Raw genomic sequence first — 20,397 nt, forward strand, 5'->3', positions numbered from 1 at the left:
AAGTGTCCCTCCACAAGTGCCCCGATTTAGTACAAAAGTCATTATGCACCTGTTCTCCGAATGCTGCATTTCTATAATGTTTTTATTTTATTTTTATTTTATTTTTTGTCTGTACTATACAACAGTGTTTGATGAAACGATGTAATACGACATAATTGCATTTTCTGATGTAATTTAACCCACAGCAGCAGGAAAAATGTTTTATGGAATAGTACTGTATCCCCCCTCCCGGTTAAAATCTGCTTTTAATGCGTTATTTGGAGCTGCAAGGGGTCCAGTAGCTTCATCGACCCAGCAGACTGCCTCAGCTCCATTGGTGGCAGATGAAACCCGACTCTTCTGTCATGCTGTCGTCGCTTAGTTGCAACTTGATCATTTTTAACACGAACGCTTTAATACTAGAGGCAAAGCGTTACATTTACTACCCCATCCAGTTTTCTTCTTTAGCTTATTATGAAATAACACTGTTACCACAATGAAACCGAAAAAAAGGATCTTGCGAGTGAGTTAAACATGGTCGTGCCCCGTTGCAAGGTTTGCTTGTCCCGTGCCCATGAGACGGCAATGGAAAATATTAGACCTTCGTCGAACGTTGCTTTCAGCCCTTCTTCAGTGACAATGTGAGAAAAAGCACCAGGCCTTTTGAAATGAATGACATACAGTGAGCTCCATGTTTGGGACAAAAACATAATTTGTTTTTCTTGATTTGGTTTTGTACTCGACAATTTTAGATTTGTAATCAAACTATTCACACATAGTTAAAGTGCACATTCTCAGCTTTTATTTAAGGGTATTTTTACACACTTCGGTTTCACCATGTATAAATTAAATACCTATTTCAATATATCCCCTCCCTTTCAGGGCACCATAATGTTTGGGACAAATTAACGTTATGAAAGTGGTCATGTTTAGTACATATTTTAGTTTAATTGCATATCCTTTGCATGCAATGATTGCTTGAAGTCTGTGATCCACAGACATCACTAGGTGATGAGTATCTTCTCTGGTGATGCTCTGCTAGGCCTGTGCTGCAGCCATCTTCAGCTCTAACTTGTTTTGGGGGATAGTTGCCTCAAGTTTTCTTTTCAGCATAAGAAATACATGTTCAGAGGTGATGTTTTCTGTGGACAGTAGTCACTGATGCATCCACTCCTGCCTCCTGAAGAGTGTTTCTGGTTGGTTTGACAGCTGTTTGGGGTATTTTTCATCAGTATGGTGAGAATTCTTTGGTCATCAACTGTAGAGGTCTTCCTTTGGATGCCAGGCCCTTTGTGATTCCTGAGCCCACCAGTGCTCTCTTGATTCTTAATGATTTTCTAAACAGTTGATTTTGGTAAGCGTCAGGCTTGACCTATGTTTCTAACTGTTTTTTTTTTCTTAGTTCTCAGCCTCATAATGCCTACCTTGTTTTTCATTGGCACAACTCTGGTCCTCATGTTGACAAATGGCAATAACAAACTAAATAGGCAGTAAAACATTAATCTTGGGTGAAATGTATAAGTGATGTCAGCCTAGTCTCTTTAAAAGTGAATTAATGAAGGGTTTTCATTTTTTTTTTTGAGGTGAACGTTCCATTTTTATTTTCAGAATGGTAAATAACAGTAGCCCCTGGCTTAGTCCACAGGACATTTTGCAACATTTTGTTGTGTACAAGTGTGACATTCTGTGCTTGATGCACAGCCTACCCTTTTATCAACTGAAACATCAGCCATTTCCTTCTTTTGCACCACATTTTGCATTTTGCAAGCTTTCTGTCACTACACTTGCATCAATTTCCTTTGTATACTTTGACCCGCCTACTTCAAGCCTACCAAAGTGTCTAACTGTTTTAAGGTGTAAGTTCACAAGTATGTTGTGCTAAGAATGTTCTTAACTGAACATTCCCATGCTGATGAACAGATCACTACTGGTAAGTGAAAGCAATAGTGTTCTTGTGTTCATGTTGAAAAAGAAAAACATTTCAAAAAACCTACGCTTCAAAGTGTTAAACCAAGAAGACGATACCTGTGCATATGTCTGTGTCTGTACATACTTGAGCAAATGAGGGATACCTAATTCAGGTACCACACGCTTCACAGGTGTGGTACCTGAATTACTGAATCAGGTAACACCCTGACATGCTGTCACTTGCATATTATTTGCATATTGAAATGTTGGGTTGGCCCAATTGCCAGTTATTTTGGCTACCATGGCTACAAGAAGAGATCTCGGTGAATTTGAAAGAGGGGCAGTTTTTTGGGCATGTTTGTCAGACACTTCAGTGACTAAGCCTGTTGAACTTGCTAATGTATCAGAAGGAAGAGAGGCTAACAGCAATGTTGGCATGGAAGTGAAAGAAATGGGTTGCACTGGTTTCAGTCAACTTCCATTCCTAACCAAATTTGGGTTTTCCACCGAGTACTTGAGAGCTTCCACTCTTCAATCGGAAGCATTAGAGGGACTGACACTGTCACACCAACTGAATGTTCTCAGGCTAAGAATCTAGAATCTAGCTTGGGAATCTCGAAGTTGTCTTTTGGAGTGAGCTATCACTTTTAAGTTGATTGCCACTAGTCTAAATGTCAGAGATACCAGATGTTTCCACTGGTTTACGTAACTGGTCTGGAGATAGGAGGGGATCGCGGGGGGGGGGGGGTTGCCGGGGCGACCCTGAGGTTGTTTCAGAGGAAGATCCATGTGATGTCAGCGAGTCCAGGCTGATCATAAATCCTCTCCCCTGCTGAAATAGCTGCACACCACGCACACCACGGTGTTTACCCATGTGACTCCGGCCAGCCAGCACGTGTGCATCTTCAGCCATTCACCAGGGGCTTCTTAGACAGACAGAACAGTCCGTTACATTTCCACGGCTATGGGCGTGTCATGGCCTAGGAACACTCGCTAGATTGTTGATTGGAGGCGAGGTCATTTATTGTATGTAATTATGTAGTATGTAATTGTTTCTGATATAGAGGCCATTTTTACACAGTCCTAACCCTCGAGCACTCGTGCCCATCCCTAGTAAAATGTCCAGTGTTAATTCAACTCTCACAGACTACACATGAGTCCAGTAGAGAACATATGTACTCTGTAAGAGTTAATTTAACACTGAACATTTTACTGTGTAGTGTAATTTGTTCTGTCCCTCTCTGTTCTCATCTCTGTTTCAAAGCATTTGATGCTCTGGAGTGTGCCCCCTGTTTGCTCCTGGTTATCCCAACCCGCCCCCCCCCCTAGTAATCTACAAGATGCTGTGTTGGGCAACTCCAGGAAATAACGTGTGTGGCCTTCAAAAGATGATCTTACTTTTTTTTTTTTTTGCTGTACATGCATGTAGAAAATACAGCTATGCACTGTTGAAAAGAAAACCACACCACCACACATTGTTGAAAAGGAAATGAACCATGCGGTGTTGAAAAGGAAACCATGCATCATTGCATTTTAATTATAGCTGTAACATCTCTGGCCTCAGCGCTATATTGAAAGAACACAGGCTGATTGGTGTATTGATGAAGTGCACAAGAGTCACATTAGCATCCCAGCAGGGGGGCTCTGGCTCCTAATCTCTCAGTGGTGGGGGCGAATCCACGCGGCAGTTACAGGGTGTTAAAAAAATAGAACTAGCCCGGCAAGCTTTAAAATCAAGAGGCGTTCCATGTTATGAAAAGACCTAGACCTATTTACGATGTCACTCTGATACTATCAGCTACTATCAGAAGCATTAAAAAAGGGCATTGTTTTTGAAAGATAATTCTTTTTTTAAATCATATTTTTGAATTTTACATTCTTTGGCACTAGAGGTACAATAGATGCTGGTTCTGGAAGCTTCTGTGTAAATGTACAGGCTCACTGGTGCGAAACGTCGAGTTGACATCAGTGTCACCACGCACACTTGTTTCTCTTTCTCTATTACGTGTTAACTTAGGCCCTAAGCACATTATACAGTTATGCACTCTTGAGCAGTAAGGTTCTGCATGACTTCAGTCATTTTGAATGCACTGTACTCATTAACATGGGTTAAACAGTATATGAGCGAGGCTGTTTTGGTACCTGTCCTGAGAAGGGTGTGGGCCAGAAGGTCAGCTCAGCCTGTTTTTTTGTGACCAAGTGTTTATTGTTTGCAGAGAAATGATAGAATACAAAAAAAAACAGTGGCCATTTAGAAAAACAAATTTCCCCCCTCATAATTCGACCTGTGAACCGACAGATGACCCGATTACGAGTGTGGGAGTCCTCCCCCAAGGTCCGCCTTCAGAGCGGGCGTCTGGGCGAAGGTCACGGGTACAGAACCCCGGAGCGCCGTGCGGCCACTCTGGCGTGAAATGGCGCCAGACGCCAGAGGTCACATGACCGAAGGTCAGCTGGGCGAACGGGGCACGTGGATGGCACCCCCCCCCGTGTGCGTGTGCCGGACCCCCCCGTCGTAGCCCGCCCGGCCGGGTCCGGCACGAACCGGTGGTCAGTGTGGCCGGCGCCCTCTCAGCGTTCGATAGCTCTGGAACGTTCCGTCTGCGAACACCGAGGCAGTCATTTCAGGACACAGCTGTTGACGATACATTTCTCACCTCGGTTATTTTAACGGTAACAAGAAAATAGAAACTTTGCACACTCTGAAAAATTCATATCTGGTTCGCTGGCCATTCTGGCTTTTTGCATCCGTGGTGTGAAGCTGCTGTTTTGTGTATGCGGCGTTGCTTGTCGCTGCCGATTTCGTCTGGCGCTTAACACTGAATTTAAATGCTTAAATGAGATCAGTTATTCTCCCTTGGACCAGCCGTGGGCCGTGTACGATGTGTCGGCCATGTCTGCAGTGCCTTTGTGGTCAGTGCCCCGTCACAAAATGGCGGCCAAAGGGCCGGCTTGGCCTTTGTTGACCGTTGGAGTTTTTAAGTGTCAAAGTCACACTTTGTTTTTGTGAAGGAAGCCTGGCATTTGGCCCCCTGTGTTTGGGATGACGTCGTTCTCATCGCTGGAGAGGCTGCAGTCGGCATTCCCGGCGCTGTGGCGTCGGCATTCCGTGCCTAATGAAGAACGGCTGGCTCTCCTGCTATTGGCGGTGTTTCTGGGATGCGCTGGCCGGGGTTCGGGTCCCCTCTCGTTTCTCTTCCGTCGTCTTGGCGCGATTAACGTCTCGTGTTGACAGAGGCGTTGGCGTGAGCGTGGCAGGCGAGCGATCGCGATGAGCGGTATGTAGGCCCAGGTGTGGCATGCAGGTGACGCGCTCTCTCTCTCCCTGGCCTTTCAGCGCCCCAGCCGGGCCTGACGCCGACCCCACGACCCCCCGTCCTCCGGGGGGGTCCTGCGGAGACAGGTGGCCGAGCCAGCGCCTCGCTTTTTTTAAACAACCGCTCGGCCGAAAATGTCAGGGCTGACGCTCGCGACTCCGAGAGGTTGCATTAGTCAGAGTACCCCCCCCCCTCCCCCGCGAGGAACGGACAGAATGCAGGTCTTTGCATGCCCGCCGTCGCGGCTCTTCTTGTCTTTTAAAGGGAGCGCGACACCCCCCCGTCCCATCTCTTTTGCGTGACTCGTTATTGGGAGACCGAGACGTGTCCCCGGTTCAGTAGGGGCGGGCCAAAACGCAAAGCTAAACATTAATGTTAACAAAATAGCCCTTTCTGAACTTGTGTTCTAGGACAGAGGCCAGTCTCTTGTCGGAGTCAGGCTGACCCCCCCCCCCCCCAGGGTATAGGGCGTATATTCGCTCAGCCGAGCCGAACGGGGTATTTCTGTTACGCGTTCGACACGTTCCGGTCAGCGTCTTTCTCTGGAGCCACGTACGCCTACGACAAACCCCCCCCCCCCCCCATCCTGTTGAAGGAATGCCGCCTCTTATATGAGGGTAGCGAGCGCCTATCTCTGTGGAAAATTTGGAGAAATGTTATTTTGCCACGGATAGTGTCAGGAGGGATGAGATTTAAAGGATCCATAATATAGATTTGGGCCACCTTGCCTCTGTCTAGACTTGGTGCCAGCTTCCCCATTTCCTGCTGGAGGGTGTGCTTTAAGTTACGGCCAGTAACGAGGACTAGAAGCGCAGAAAAGCACACCGAAGGCTACCGGGTGCTGCAAGATGGCCGGAGGTTTTGCTTTCTCTCTCTCTCTCTCTCTCTCTCTGTCTCTCGGCGCTTCCATCCTGGCCAGGGAGGTTTGCACACGAGCGCAGACCAGTTTGTTTTGCCGTGGAGACCTCCCTCTGGGCATCTGCAAAATTTGAATGCTCCGACATTTAAATGTTCAAGAGCGAAATCGGCGGCGGCGTAGCAAACTTTACGTCCGCAGCGGAACGGCGAAGGAGCGTGTGAAATGAGAACTGCGGCCCTGCGTTTTAAAAGATTGAATTCCTGGCTGGAGGTTGATGCAGCTTCCAAACATATCTGCTCACTCATTTATTTAGCAGATGCTCTTACAAGATTGACTTACAGGGACGTAATGGGCAGGTGCATTAAATGCATAACGTAAGAGTAATGAAGACACCAAGAACTTAATAGAAAATATCCGTGAGAGGTGCGCTGTGTATGCTGCCTGCACTGTACTAGAATGCTGCATTAGAGCTTTGCAATTATCTAAATGTCTTTTGCATTGTGCAGTGTTCAAATTGTACCAAACAAACAATGATGCACATTCTTTCCAATCTTTCCTAGTCTGTAAAGTAGGTAAGTGACTGTTCGGCAGTTTTTGCCAGTGTCACGTTGTAGGCCTATATTGTAGGGTGGCATTTGGGCCAAGTTGGTACCATAGATGTGGTAAATACAGCCTTTCAGTGTCATGGATGTCTGGTACCATAGAGTGTAGCTGCTTTTTCCTGGAGGCCGGTACAATGGTGCACACAGGCCTGTTATTTCTGTGTTCTACTGCTAGAAAAAAATAAACGACTTAAGATATAAGTCATAGGCCTTTTATTATTTTGTATCAAATAAGAAGTATGCTGACTATGCAGATGTAGCCCTGGCCATAGACCTGGGTATCGTCACAGTTTGGGTGTAACTGAGCAACATGTGAGTACATGCTTAGCCCCCGGCCTGTTATTTGAATAAACCAGCCATAAGCGTGCATTGTACGTTGGTTAATAGCCTATATGTAACTCAGTGTAGCCTATATTACGGGTTTTGTATTTCACTTAACTTGATATACAGAATATTCCATGGCTTCAAAGATTGAATATTCAGATATTGATTCATGTTTTTTTTTTTTGCATTTTCTCAGTGAGAACAACAAATTGTGCTCATGCAGGGAAATTGAACAGCAAATAGCTGTCTCTGATTTCATGCAGGTCTATCTATGGCGCTCCCTCATAGCTGTTGATACGCTCTGGAAAACACGTAGAGCGCAGCATTTCCTTCCCTTGCCTGCGTTTTGTAGTGCGTTTCCTTGTCGAATCCATGCAGCGAACAGCGTGCTAGCCCAGCGCTGAGGACCGATGGGGAACGTACGTCGGCAAGATCCAGTGATTTTTGTTCAGCCGGCTCTGATGCGTGGCGGCCTAAATTCTGAGCGCTAACCGACCCCGAATCGGATGGCTCCGCCTCCCCTCTGTTCGCCCTCACGGAGAGCTTTTACCATCTGGTGCGCTCGCCTTTGGCTAGACCAGCACAGGGAGCACGCAGCCAATGGAAAATGAGAGTGGAGGCTATAAAATTTCTGAATGGCATGTCCAAAAGTGAGGTTAGCCTTCAAGCAGATTACTTTTAACCATTATAGCATTAATCAATGACAATTAAAGTTTAGGAACTATAGACAACAGTTGGAAAACGCTGTTGATTTAGCAAATTTAAGAAATTATACTGCATTATCATTAAAATACCATTATAATCCCCTATACTAGGCTTGGTTTAAGTGTGTTTTCCAAGAGAGAAAAAAATACATTTCCTTTATTTAAAATTTGAAGTAAATCCACTGTCGAGACCAAAGATATAACTTCACCTACAGCTTTGCAAGTGGCTGATGAGTCCAGTTTGGAAAGAAATGAAAGGCAGTTCTTGTGGAAGGTTTTCCAGTGTGTAGTGTGTATTTGGGCGAAAAATAAAATAAATAAAAATAATTTTGTGAGACCACATAATTAAGCAGTAAGAAATATATTTGACTTTTCTGATATCTCCGACTATGGGCCACCGATCAAAAACTGGAGATCATTTTGGTTATAAACAGGTTACAGGAAATAAGGATACAGTCAAAAGAGGAAATCGGGTAGAGGGCAGACAGCATCAGGAAGTGAGACTGGAAACACAGATAATAGTTTAGCAGACAGGGACACACAGCCAATAGTTTATCTGACAGGGCACACATAGCCAATTCAAGGTCAAAGATTGGAATGGAAATTCACTGCCTATAGGTTATCAGTGATCAAAATCAAAATCCAAATGATGTCAACTACCTGTGGGATTTTCTTCAGTAAGTGGATAGATTGGACTGGGCACTCTTAGATATTGCTTTCAAATTGCAGATCTTCACTTTCAAATTCTCTAACCCATTGCAGCCCTGTTCCTGGAGTTCTACTGTCCTGTAGGTTTTCGTTCCAACCTTAACGAAGCACACCTGATTCAACAGCTGGAGATCATGTTGAGCTGCTAGTCAGAAGAATCAGGAGTGCCAAAGTAAGAGCTGAAATGAGAGTAAGAGTTGGAGGTAGATCTCCAGGAACAGGGTTGAGCAGGGTTTTCAAGTAACATGAGTAGATAAGGAAGGTTCATGTTTAAAATGTCCCTGCTTTAAAAAAACAAAACAAAAAAAAAATCAAAGGAAACACCGCAGTGTTTTTGAATGTAATCATTCACAGACTAAACCAAGAGCTGTGTGCACTGAAGAATAAAAACATTGTTCTGGTGAAAGAAAACAAGTTGTGCTCTTCACTGAGAGAAAATCGGACGTGATCTCTCTTCTGGAGAACGGAGCGGGCAGAAGTGAGACGTCTCGGGATTTTGTCTCAGGAAAAACCTCCGTGCCCGACGCAGCAGATTGAGCGGAGAAGGCGCTGGCCAGATTGAGCCGAGAAAGTTTAATGAAATCATAAGCGATGAAATTTTTTATCGTACGTGTCTGATGACTGAGCTTTTCATAACGTTTCCACGGTGTTTTTCCGCAGGCTGTTTCTATAGGTTAGGCCTTCACCATTGTTAATTCATACTGCCGAGCAGCCGTGCTCAGTTTTCGTTGTGTTCATTTATCTGACTTCTCACATTACAGCCGTGCCTCTTGTCCCAGCAATGTCGGATTTGCAGGATTATGTTGTAGTGTGAGGTGCGGGTCACGTCTGTGGACGAGGAGCTCTAACAGATAACGCAGTCTTTGCAGGTCGGCAGAGAGAGAATCTGTGCGTTCATCCGACCTCTGTACGGTCTGAGGTCCACTGTTCGGAAGTGCGGGCTTAATTGTGTACAAGTTTTGAAAATGATTGTTGCTTGGAAACCTAGATAGTGCTACTGTTACTACAGGCCAACTTCAAATACATCAGACTTCTCAGACATTGAAATGGGTAAGGGAGAGTAAGGAAGTTAAAAAATGTTTATTCGTTTATGTAGCCTAGTTATTTATAGGAGTACTACGGCTGCGTTTATCATGAATGATGATTTTAGTTTAATCCTGATTGCATAATGACTTAATTTATGTGCTGGGTTGGCTATTGATATTCCTTCAGTAAACATTTTCTTCTTTTTAATTCTCTGCAAGAAGATCTGTGGTATGATTTTAACATAAATAATCGTTAAATATCTGAGAATTTAAACCTTTTATGTTACAGTTATTGCTTTTCTCGTGATTAATCAGTAACAATTACTGTAATATAATGTCATGTTTAAACATCTAACAACATCACTATATATCAAAGTGTAAACGTTTCAATAAATTGGCACGAAGGCCCATCCCTATGCTGGACCTGAGTGAATCGGGGATTGGGGATCTGTACAATAGTCCTCTGAGGCCTTCATCCAGAGATATGTAAGGAATCCCAGCAGCTGTTCACGAATGAGAGAGCCATTTGTTATCTTGCAGTTTCAGACGTTGAATGTGGTGGTGGCAGGACACATAATTTTGCAGTTGGCAAAAATAAATCAAAATGCATCTTGATACAAAAATGCGAAATGAAGGAGAAGTAAATTTAGCAAGTAAACTGCAAATCGTGAAAGTTTCGTGAAAAGGTAGCAATGTGAAGTGTAGTAATTTTTGCACTGTTTGTGCTGAATGCGCTAGCCTGTGATTTTGAAATTTACAAGACAAGCTAGCTAGCTAAGATAGGACATCTCCAAATAATGTCAGCTAGTTAGCTAGCTAGTTAGCATATTAAATTTAACAAGTGTCTGTCTAGCTTAATATTACTGTTTACAGGTTAGATTTTTAAGCTCAGAATTCAGACTGCATGGCTTGTTCTATCACCATCAAATGGACACACAGGAGTAAAACAATTGAGCACCATGCTAATCATTTTATGAAGTACCATAATTAACGTTTATTGGAGATATAGGAAATTAAGGTTAGCTAGTTAGTTGTCTTAACAGCACACTTATCACCTTGAGATAACTCCTGACAGTACTTGCTCACAATTAGACATGTCAGATCAAATTGATGCTAGTGGACTTTATCCATGTAGTCAAACCTGACAAATACAAGTGACCACATTTTCCGAACGGCTACTAACAGGTTAAATGAAAAGTGAATGAGCCAATGTAATTGAAATTCTGCCCATCCCCTTTTGGAAGCATCGTAGTTTGTCTTGTTTATTTTTCTGGATTTAATTCTCCCTCCTGACTGCCTGTCGAAGTCCTCCTTGGGGGCCCCCGGGATGAAGGGAAATCGAATGTAACTTTGTTAAGGGCCTGCGAAACAAACGAGAGGGCCGTGCCCGTGACCGACGCGTTGGACGTTTGATCGCGCGAGCGCGGGGCTATCGCGCGGGGCTATCGCGCAGGATAGCGGTTCATCGTTATTCTACACCGCCGGGGCGGTTTGTACCGGAACTGTAGAGGGAGCCGCAGTGGAAACGGCAGCAAGAGGAGAGCTTTGCAGAATCACTGTGCCCCTCTCTCTCTCTCTCTCTCTCTCCCTCCCTGAGTAGTTCATCTTCTCAAGTAGGGGCCGAACCAGAACAATGGTGACGAGTTTAATAGACGGCTGTTTTTGTTGTCATGGTTACTGGTTCCGAGATTTGCAGAAGAAGGAGCTGGACCGTACCGCAGGAGGGCCCTGTCCTTCACAGCATGCCTTTCTAGTCCTCTCAGGTGTGCTCAAATAGGCTACTTGAAGGCGGAGTTATCATGCTCCATGCTAGGGAAGATCTTTGACCCTTCACCCCCTCCCTCATCCTTCGTCTCACTCTGATCACAGACCGTGGACCGATTGTAGCATTTTTAACATTCTGATAGAGTGCTACAATAAGAGTTAGCTAAGCTGACCCTGGATCAGTTTTCATGATCAGAAAGTATGTGGAGTGTCCCTGACCTGCCCACTGAAGGACACACGTCCACCGCATCTCCTCCTGTGTTTTGCCCTCATTAGTTGCCCGACCACGTGCTCTTACTCACCGTCAACAAGGACGCTGAGATAACAGGGCCGCATTCACTCTTGTTTTTCAGCAAAGATTGTTGCCGAGCTGCAAAAAAAAAAAAAAAAAAAAAAGCGCAACTTTTCTGCCTTAATCGAGACCACGCGGCCAATCGGCTCCTTCAGAAGGGTCTGATCTGTAATGCGAGTGGAGCCGTGGCGCCCAGCGGGCGGACGGACGTGCGGGGGGGGGGTCCTCCTCGCGTGACAAAAACGCGAGGCGTGACCCGCCTTCCTCGGGGGACAAACGCCTGGGGATAAAGACTCAGCGAGTAGCCGCGGGGGACTGCCACATTCAAAACGGCCGCCCCGCGCTTTCGGGCTCGCTGCATGTAAAGTCTGCCTTCTCACGCTACAGGTTTTACGACCGCGTGACGGCTAGGTCGAGAGGGAAACAAACGTGCGAACGCACGCGAGCAAAGCTTCGCTTCTGAAGGCCCCAAAGGCCAGTTTACAGTTAGGACGATGTAGGAGCAGTCGGGGGGATATCACTATAAAAATAGTGGAATGGTCACCAACATTCCATTATCGCTCGACTTTGATATCGAGAAATGTCACTTCTGTAACGTATGCACACGTTGCTCCTAAGAACGCGTTGCCGGAATGGAGTCATTATGGCATCTTCGTAGTTCACCCGGTCAACAGCATACAGACACGGAAACATTTTAGTCATGTTTATTAAACTCTCAACAAATGTGTGGTTTTCCGTTTTATTTATTTTAAGGTCGGGCTGGTTTACAGTTCACAAAAGAGTATTACAGGAGATGAGAACATTCTCTAATAATAATGTCATGACAGCTGAGCCAGCGATGAGGTCAAAGTTCAGTGCAGTCTCTCAGTCAATGTCTCAGTGATGGGCACAAGCGTCATCAAATCGTCCATCGCTCTGGCATAAACTAAAAGTCGTGACTGACCATCAAATGTGATAATTGCCGGTGGCAACCATCATACATGGCCTAACTGCAAAGTGGCCTAAAGAGTTTGTGCTGTCAAAAAAAGAAAAAGAATGTCTGCTGTCAGGGAGAAACTCCAGACAGTGTTTTCCTTGTGTAACAGTACAGCGTTTGATGCTGGATGGTTGGTTAGTGGGACAGAGTGGCTGATAATTCCTCCTCTAAGAGTGTCAGCACATGGATAGCGCAGTTACAGACAAGCATCAATCATAATTCCTAAATTCCTGATTAAATAAATAAATAAAGAGGATGAGCGCAGAGATTTGGCGGGAATAAGTGGGGCTCCCCCCCGCGCTCCCCTCCCTCGGCCTGTCGCGATGCTGATTGGAGGGTCTGTCGCCGTGGCGCCGGGAGTGATTGAGCTGGATTTGAAATCGGGCTGCTTCTCGGGGTGAGTCAGGCGTTCATCAGACAGAAAATGCAGCTCAAAGCGAGAGAAGCCAAAGCGAGCATGTGCGGCAGTGATGGGAGTACTTCTGTTATACATTCTAGAAGGGTCCAAAAAGTTATTCTCAGAATGGCAAGCAAATGCATGCTACGCTTTTGCATGCCAGTGCCTGGCATGAAAGAAATTTACAGTCGAGAAAAGACTTTTATTCTGGAACATACACAAAACATTAACTACAAGTTAGTAATGCCAATGATTAAATAGAATTATCTTTTTAAAGCAAAGCTGTCTTTTTGCAAATCGTGATTAAATAAATACCTTAATAAATAATAAAATTTACTGTTTGATAAATAATAAAATCCGCTGTTCATCACAAACAGAAGTATAGCTCATGTGCTGGAATACTGACACGTGTTGTTAAACTGAAGAGCAGCATAGAGCTCGGGTCCATGTCATTGGCTATTGTAGCGTCAGGTGACGCGTGAGTGTGTCGGCTGTCCCATTTTCCCCCGGCGCGTCTTCGTGCTGCTCCCTCCCCCTCCTCTACCCTTGCCTCCTCACATTTAGTGAAATGGAGGAGAGAAGGCGACGCAGGTAAGGAGTGACGGAGAGGAAGGAGGGGGACTGTTGGGACGCAGCCAAAATGGCTCCGGATTGTGTTCGGGGGCGGCAGCACACTTCCTCTGTGCGGGGTCCCGGGTTGTACCTGCCGCACGGGGAACAGGACAAGCCGTCCTGGTCGTTTTAAAGACGCACTTTTTCACGTGGCTCTGAGCCCTAACAGGCCTTAGACTGTGAGGGAGGTGGAGAGCAGTACAGCTTCAGATGGGGGATTAGTGGGCCGAATTCCCACAGAGCATCTCTCCCATCTCTGGTGTTATCACACAAAACTGAGGCTGTATGGACCAGCTGTATGTGCCAGCTCTATGAACCGGCTGTATGGACCAGCTGTATGTGCCAGCTCTATGAACTGGCTGTATGGACCAGCTGTATGTGCCAGCTCTATGAACTGTCTGTATGGACCAGCTGTATGTGCCAGCTCTATGAACTGGCTGTATGGACCAGCTGTATGTGCCAGCTCTATGAACTGGCTGTATGGACCAGCTGTATGTGCCAGCTCTATGAACTGGCTGTATGGACCAGCTGTATGTGCCAGCTCTATGAACTGGCTGTATGGACCAGCTGTATGTGCCAGCTCTGTGAACTGGCTGTATGGACCAGCTGTATGTGCCAGCTCTATGAACCGGCTGTATGGACCAGTTGTATGTGCCAGCTCTATGAACTGGCTGTATGGACCAGCTGTATGTGCCAGCTCTATGAACTGGCTGTATGGACCAGTTGTGTGTGCCAGCTCTATGAACTGGCTGTATGGACCAGCTGTATGTGCCAGCTCTATGAACTGGCAGTATGGACCAGCTGTATGTGCCAGCTCTATGAACTGGCTGTATGTTCCAGCTGTATGTGCCAGCTCTATGAACTGGCAGTATGGACCAGCTGTATGTGCCAGCTCTATGAACTGGCTGTATGGACCAGCTGTATGTGCCAGCTCTATGAACTGGCTGTATGGACCAGCTGTATGTGCCAGCTCTATGAACTGGCTGTATGGACCAGCTGTATGTGCCAGCTCTATGAACTGGCTGTATGGACCAGCTGTATGTGCCAGCTCTATGAACTGGCTGTATGGACCAGCTGTATGTGCCAGCTCTATGAACCGGCTGTATGGACCAGCTGTATGTGCCAGCTCTATGAACTGGCTGTATGTACCAGCTGTATGTGCCAGCTCTATGAACTGGCTGTATGGACCAGCTGTATGTGCCAGCTCTATGAACTGGCTGTATGTACCAGCTGTATGTGCGAGCTCTATGAACTGGCTGTATGGACCAGCTGTATGTACCAGCTCTATGAACTGTCTGTATGGACCAGTTGTATGTGCCAGCTCTATGAACTGGCTGTATGTACCAGCTGTATGTGCCAGCTCTATGAACTCGCTGTATGTACCAGCTGTATGTGCCAGCTCTATGAACCGGCTGTATGTACCAGCTGTATGTGCCACCTCTATGAACCGGCTGTATGTACCAGCTGTATGTGCCAGCTGTATGAACTGGCTGTATGGACCAGCTGTATGTGCCAGCTCTATGAACTGGCTGTATGGACCAGCTGTATGTGCCAGCTCTATGAACTGGCTGTATGGACCAGCTGTATGTGCCAGCTCTATGAACTGGCTGTATGGACCAGCTGTATGTGCCAGCTCTATGAACTGGCTGTATAGACCAGTTGTGTGTGCCAGCTCTATGAACTGGCTGTATGGACCAGCTGTATGTGCCAGCTCTATGAACTGGCTGTATGGACCAGTTGTATGTGCCAGCTCTATGAACTGGCTGTATGGACCAGCTGTATGTGCCAGCTCTATGAACTGGCTGTATGGACCAGCTGTATGTGCCAGCTCTATGAACTGGCTGTATGGACCAGTTGTATGTGCCAGCTCTATGAACTGGCTGTATGGACCAGTTGTGTGTGCCAGCTCTATGAACTGGCTGTATGGGCCAGTTGTATGTGCCAGCTCTATGAACTGGCTGCATGGACCAGTTGTATGTACCAGCGAAATGTTACGACTGTATGTACCGGCTGCATGTGCCAGCTGATTGTACCAGCTGTATATACCAGCTGCATGTTTGCTGTATATCGGTTGTGCGTACTGGCTGTATACCGGATATATGTACTTTCTTGTATACTGGCTGTGTGTACCGGCTGTATGTATCGGCTGTGTACTGGCTGTGTATACTGGCTGCATACTGACTTTGTACCGATTGTGTGTACTGGCTGTATGTAATAACTGTGTACTCGCTGTATCTACAGGCTGTGTTCCAACGGGCCCATGTGCAGGTGCACATGTGTCTCCTCGCTGAGCCGACACAAAGCAGCGGTGTGCAGGAAGGCAGACCCCCCCCCCCCAACTTTAACCCCGGGGGGGGGGGACAGATGCCGAGCGTGCAACAGAAAGCACGCCCGACCACAGCGTAGCGTTTGCTGCAACGCTGCTTCCTGCCCAGTTTCCGTCGCTTTCTCACGACACGGGGTAGCGTTCCCGAGGCTTCTTCTGCTCGACGGCGGCGCGTGACGCGTCAGCGCAGGGCGCTCCTGCGGACCGCCGGGGTCTCTGCTTTTGATCCCAGCTCGCCGCTCTCTGTTCTCTATTTTAAGAGCGCACTGTCAAGGCCGCCCGGCAGTTCAACGCAGGCTTTCTACGCGGTCGCCCTTAAGGTCGCTGTTCTGAGAGGTCGAGCGATTCCGCGTCTGTCGTCATCATCATAGCGGTTTTTTTTTAGTTTTTTTTTACGAAATGCGAAAGGCACCTCGTGGATCGCTGGGACGTCGAACGAAGGCGTCGATTCGGTGCTTTTGTTATGCGTGCGGCGGAAGGAGTTTGTGGCGTGCGTAGCTGCTCTTGCGGTGTGGGCGGGACGGGGCGGGACGGGGCAGGGGGGTGTAAGTAATGGGGGCGGAGTTATTCCCGGTGCTGCAGTCTGCTTTATGGTGGGGAAACAGTGGGAGCTTAAACTAATCAACTGAGTCACCCGGACCCCCTCCATCACTCTCCCCTCTAATCCAAATTAATATCGACACCGCGCCCTGCTGCTAGCGGGACACAGCGGGCCCCGGGGCATTCTGGGTAATCAGAGGAATCCATTGTGCGCTTATGTGTTTGCGATACGCCCGCCCAGGTTTATTTTTAGATTATTTGTGTTGTTTTTTGTTCTTTCCCCCCTCGTTTAACGTTGTTTATCTGGGTCACGCGGCCGGGATTGGCCGGGATTACATTGACCCCCCGCTCTCCTGCGGTGGAGGACACTGGAGCGCTGCTCCTCGTTTGTTCCTATCATTGAATGACAATCACTAAAGTCTTAAAATGGATTTTATGGTAGGAGTCTGATTCCAGGGCCGCAGAGCACAATGTCCTCATAAACCAGGTTATTTTCACGTGGCCGTAGCCTTGACAACATCAATAGGCCTACATATTGTGTCTGAAGCCCGATGGGCTGTCTGTGTAATTACGTTGGGGAATACGCTATTGTCACTTTCAAAGGTACCGAATCACGATAATGGCGGAATGGAACATTGCTGCCGTGCCGGGGTTAAGGTCAGGTTTAATTCGGAAAATTCTAGGGGAGCCCTCTTAATGGGAGGATACACTCAAACACTCACTGTGTCCCGTCAGGTGGGGTCAGAATGTAGTGCGTGTAATCACATCGGCTGCAACGAGACAGCCTTTTTCAGCAAATTTTCGTATTCCCTGTGTATGTACTGTAATAAGGGTGCAATCATGGGTGGGGGGGGGGGTTGTTTGGAGGGCAAAATAACCCCCCTAATAATATATAACATGATTGTGAGAAAAGTGGTTCATATAATAAGGATGGGGGTTTCATGCTGTGACATGGAGTCCCTGACTTTCTGCTTTTTTTTGTCCTTTCTGCGATTTCCTGTTTTTTGTGCTTTACGTGATTTTTTGGCGGTTTTGAACGTAGCTGTCAACGTTTATGTAGCCCATGGTGTTATATGTATAGGCCTACGCATTTTAACAACAGCCCATTGCCAAATGCTGGGAGATTTCCCAGTTCTGCCCGTGAGATGTAGGCTAATAGTTAATTTGATAAATTATCATTTTTTTAAAACTATGCTTTTTCCAGTTTTTTGTGATTGTCAACAACTTTTCTGAAAACTACTCATCACTACGTCATTTTAGCCAGTATTATTTGTGATTATCAGTATTACCCCCAGCCTCACTGATCAGTAAACTGTAGCATTCTTCCCTTGGAATTCGCCAGGAGTGATCATTTTACTGCTGTTTTTTTAGAAAGAAAATTCTTCTGGTAGGAATGCCCCCAGACCCTGATCCCCCCCCCAATATTCAAACCAAAGTTACGCCCTTGGTATGTAAGCACTTAATGTTCTCTGAAGTATTAACATTTCAGGAAAATTCCGGTGGTTGAATTAGAGTCTGACTGACTGTGGTACAAAGATGTCTTTTTTTTAACGATTGTAACGATTTTTTTTTAACGATTGTACTTTTAAGTGTGCATTTCCTTGCGAGGACCCATACTGTAGGTCCCAGGAATGCCTGGCCCAGTCCTATCCTGCATCTCATTACAGCCTCATTAAGGTCTTAAATTGCACTTAGGCGGTTCCTAAGATTATACCTTTCTTCTTCTCGAGGCGCTGATCATTTAAAAGAAGATTTTAGCCTTTTATAAAAAAAAACATATAAATAAATAATATTCACGATATTGAGTTTTCAAACTGGGCTGAATTCCAGCATGCAGAGTAGTGGCCTTTATTTGCCTTTGAGGATTTTTGACCTCTGCGTATAAAAAGCATCAGAAATGAGCGGAGAAGAAGAGCCGGGCTGCATTACCTGGACGTTCTGGGCCCGGTGAGTCACCAGGCAGTGGGCCACACAGGCTGTGCCCATTAAATCTCCATACTTGGCTCTTCTGTGTGCGCTACACCCTCCACCAGCCGTGAATCTGCCAAAAGTGTTCAGTTCTCAGAAGGTTTTTTTTTTCTTTTTCATTTCAGCTTTCGAAACAGACTATTTCTTGTTGAGTTATGAAACTCTCTCGGTAGAGGAGAACTTTAAATGTGTTTTAAAAAATCACAAAAAAAATGTAGGTAGGAGGGTTATGCATGATACCGACTATATGCGAATCTGTGTGTAGGCCTATATTTAAGTGTGTGTGTGTATGCGTGTATACATTTACCTGTACATTGAGTGTGTGTGTGTGCATTGTGTATGTGTGTTTGTGTGTGTATGTGTGTGCCTGCGTGTGTGTGTGTATGTGTGTATACAGTTATCTGTACATTTGAGTGTGTGTGCATGTGTGTACGTGTGTTTGTGTGTGTGTGTGTGTGTGTGCATCCGTGTGTGTGTGTGTGTGTGTGCATGTTACTGTAGCTCACAGAAGCCTGTGTAACCCTGAGCGCCAGCTCTCCTTCTGTACCCTGGCGTTCCCTGGGCCGAGCTTAAAGTCAACATTCGCCCTCCTACCTCCGCCTCTCTCTCTCTCGTTCCCTTCTTTCCCTCTCGGTCCCTCGCGCACGCGTCTGTCCCGCTGTCTCCCTTTCTCCGTTTTTCCCTCTCTATCTCACCTCCTCCTTGGCACTCGCACTCTCCCTCGTTTTTGTCACGCTCTCTCTCTCTCTCTCTCTCTCTCTCTCTTCTTCTTCTCTCCCTCCCTCTCGTCTCGCAGTCATCGGGCGGTGTGTGATCTCAGAGGGGATTCCCAATAGCGCATTTAAATATAAAGCTCATTTTTTAATGGGTTCGCTGTGGTAAAATTCCTGGTTCTGTTGCCATTTATTCCATCTTAACTATTACCCTGGGCTGGCCAGCGGAGGATGGGCTCCCTGTCTATTTACTTACTCCCATTGGGTAGCTCTTCTCGCCACCGTTTGAGGGTTTCCTCCACACTGGGGAGTTTTTTGTTACTGTACCTCAGTTGATCACTTTTTGCAGATTCAGGCCTGGTTTTTTCCAATGTTCCCATCTGTTTCCTCTGTAAAGCATCTTTGTGACAGTGTCTCTATAAGTAAAACTGAATTGAATTGGATCGTTTCCTGGGTGCGACTGTTTGGTTCCACCCAGAGTGGTGCAGTTTAGTCCTGTGAGCCCTCCACACTCTCAGTGACCTGTCAGTCTGTTGCTTGGTAACTGACACTTCCCCCGCGATACAGAACGGTGAAGAGAAAGGGGTTTGTTAGATATTGCATCAGCTGTGTCACAGCCACACAGCGGCTGTGTGGCGATGATGTAAGTGTGATGTCACAGCTGTACAGTAGCTGTGTGGTGATGATGTAAGTGTGATGTCACAGCTGTACAGTAGCTGTGTGGTGATGATGTAAGTGTGATGTCACAGCTGTACAGTAGCTGTGTGGTGATGTCAGTGTGATGTCACAGCGCGGTGCTGGGAGTAGAGTGCATGCAGTGAAGCAGGTTTGCTCTGTAAGGACAGGCAGCTCTGCAGACACTGAAGGTGATGAAGTGCGATGTCAGTGTGATGTCACAGCTGTACAGTAGCTGTGTGATGATGATGTCAGTGTGATGTCACAGCTGTGCAGTAGCTGTGTGATGATGATGTCCGTGTGATGTCACAGCCCGGTGCTGGGAGTGGACTGCTTGCAGTGCAGCTGGTTTGCTCTGTAAGGACAGGCAGCTCTGCAGACACTGAAGGTGATAAAGGGCGTGTTGCTGAGGTGACCACGGCGCTCTGGATTTTGCCCTGTGTCAGCTGTTTGTGCGGAACCTTCCGTCTCAACCCAACTGCAGAGCTGTGGAGCTCCTTACATTACATTCGTTTAGCAGGCACTCCCTACGCTCACTGATGCATGTGTCCACCATGTCTTTGCATCTGCTCTGCGGGCTCTGATGCATTGCAAGGGGTATCCCTGGAAACCAAAGCACACCAGCTGGCACTGGGCATGTTTCGCTGCTGGAGTGGGCGTGGCTTATGGGAAGAATGTGTGTTTCTAAAGGTGGGACTGGTTGTGTCT

At 46.5% G+C, this 20,397-nt stretch overlaps 2 protein-coding genes across 4 annotated transcripts in view; both read left to right on the forward strand.

Annotated features, from left to right (window-relative positions):
- mrnip (MRN complex interacting protein) overlaps positions 1-20,397 on the forward strand; it is a 317,439-nt gene that overhangs the window by 234,249 nt on the left and 62,793 nt on the right. The gene's annotated exons all lie outside the window — the stretch shown is intronic.
- rnf130 (ring finger protein 130) overlaps positions 1-20,397 on the forward strand; it is a 53,102-nt gene that overhangs the window by 1,166 nt on the left and 31,539 nt on the right. The window lies entirely within an intron of this gene.

Source organism: Anguilla rostrata, chromosome 3, assembly GCF_018555375.3.
Source record: "Anguilla rostrata isolate EN2019 chromosome 3, ASM1855537v3, whole genome shotgun sequence".
NCBI classification, from domain to species: domain Eukaryota; kingdom Metazoa; phylum Chordata; class Actinopteri; order Anguilliformes; family Anguillidae; genus Anguilla; species Anguilla rostrata.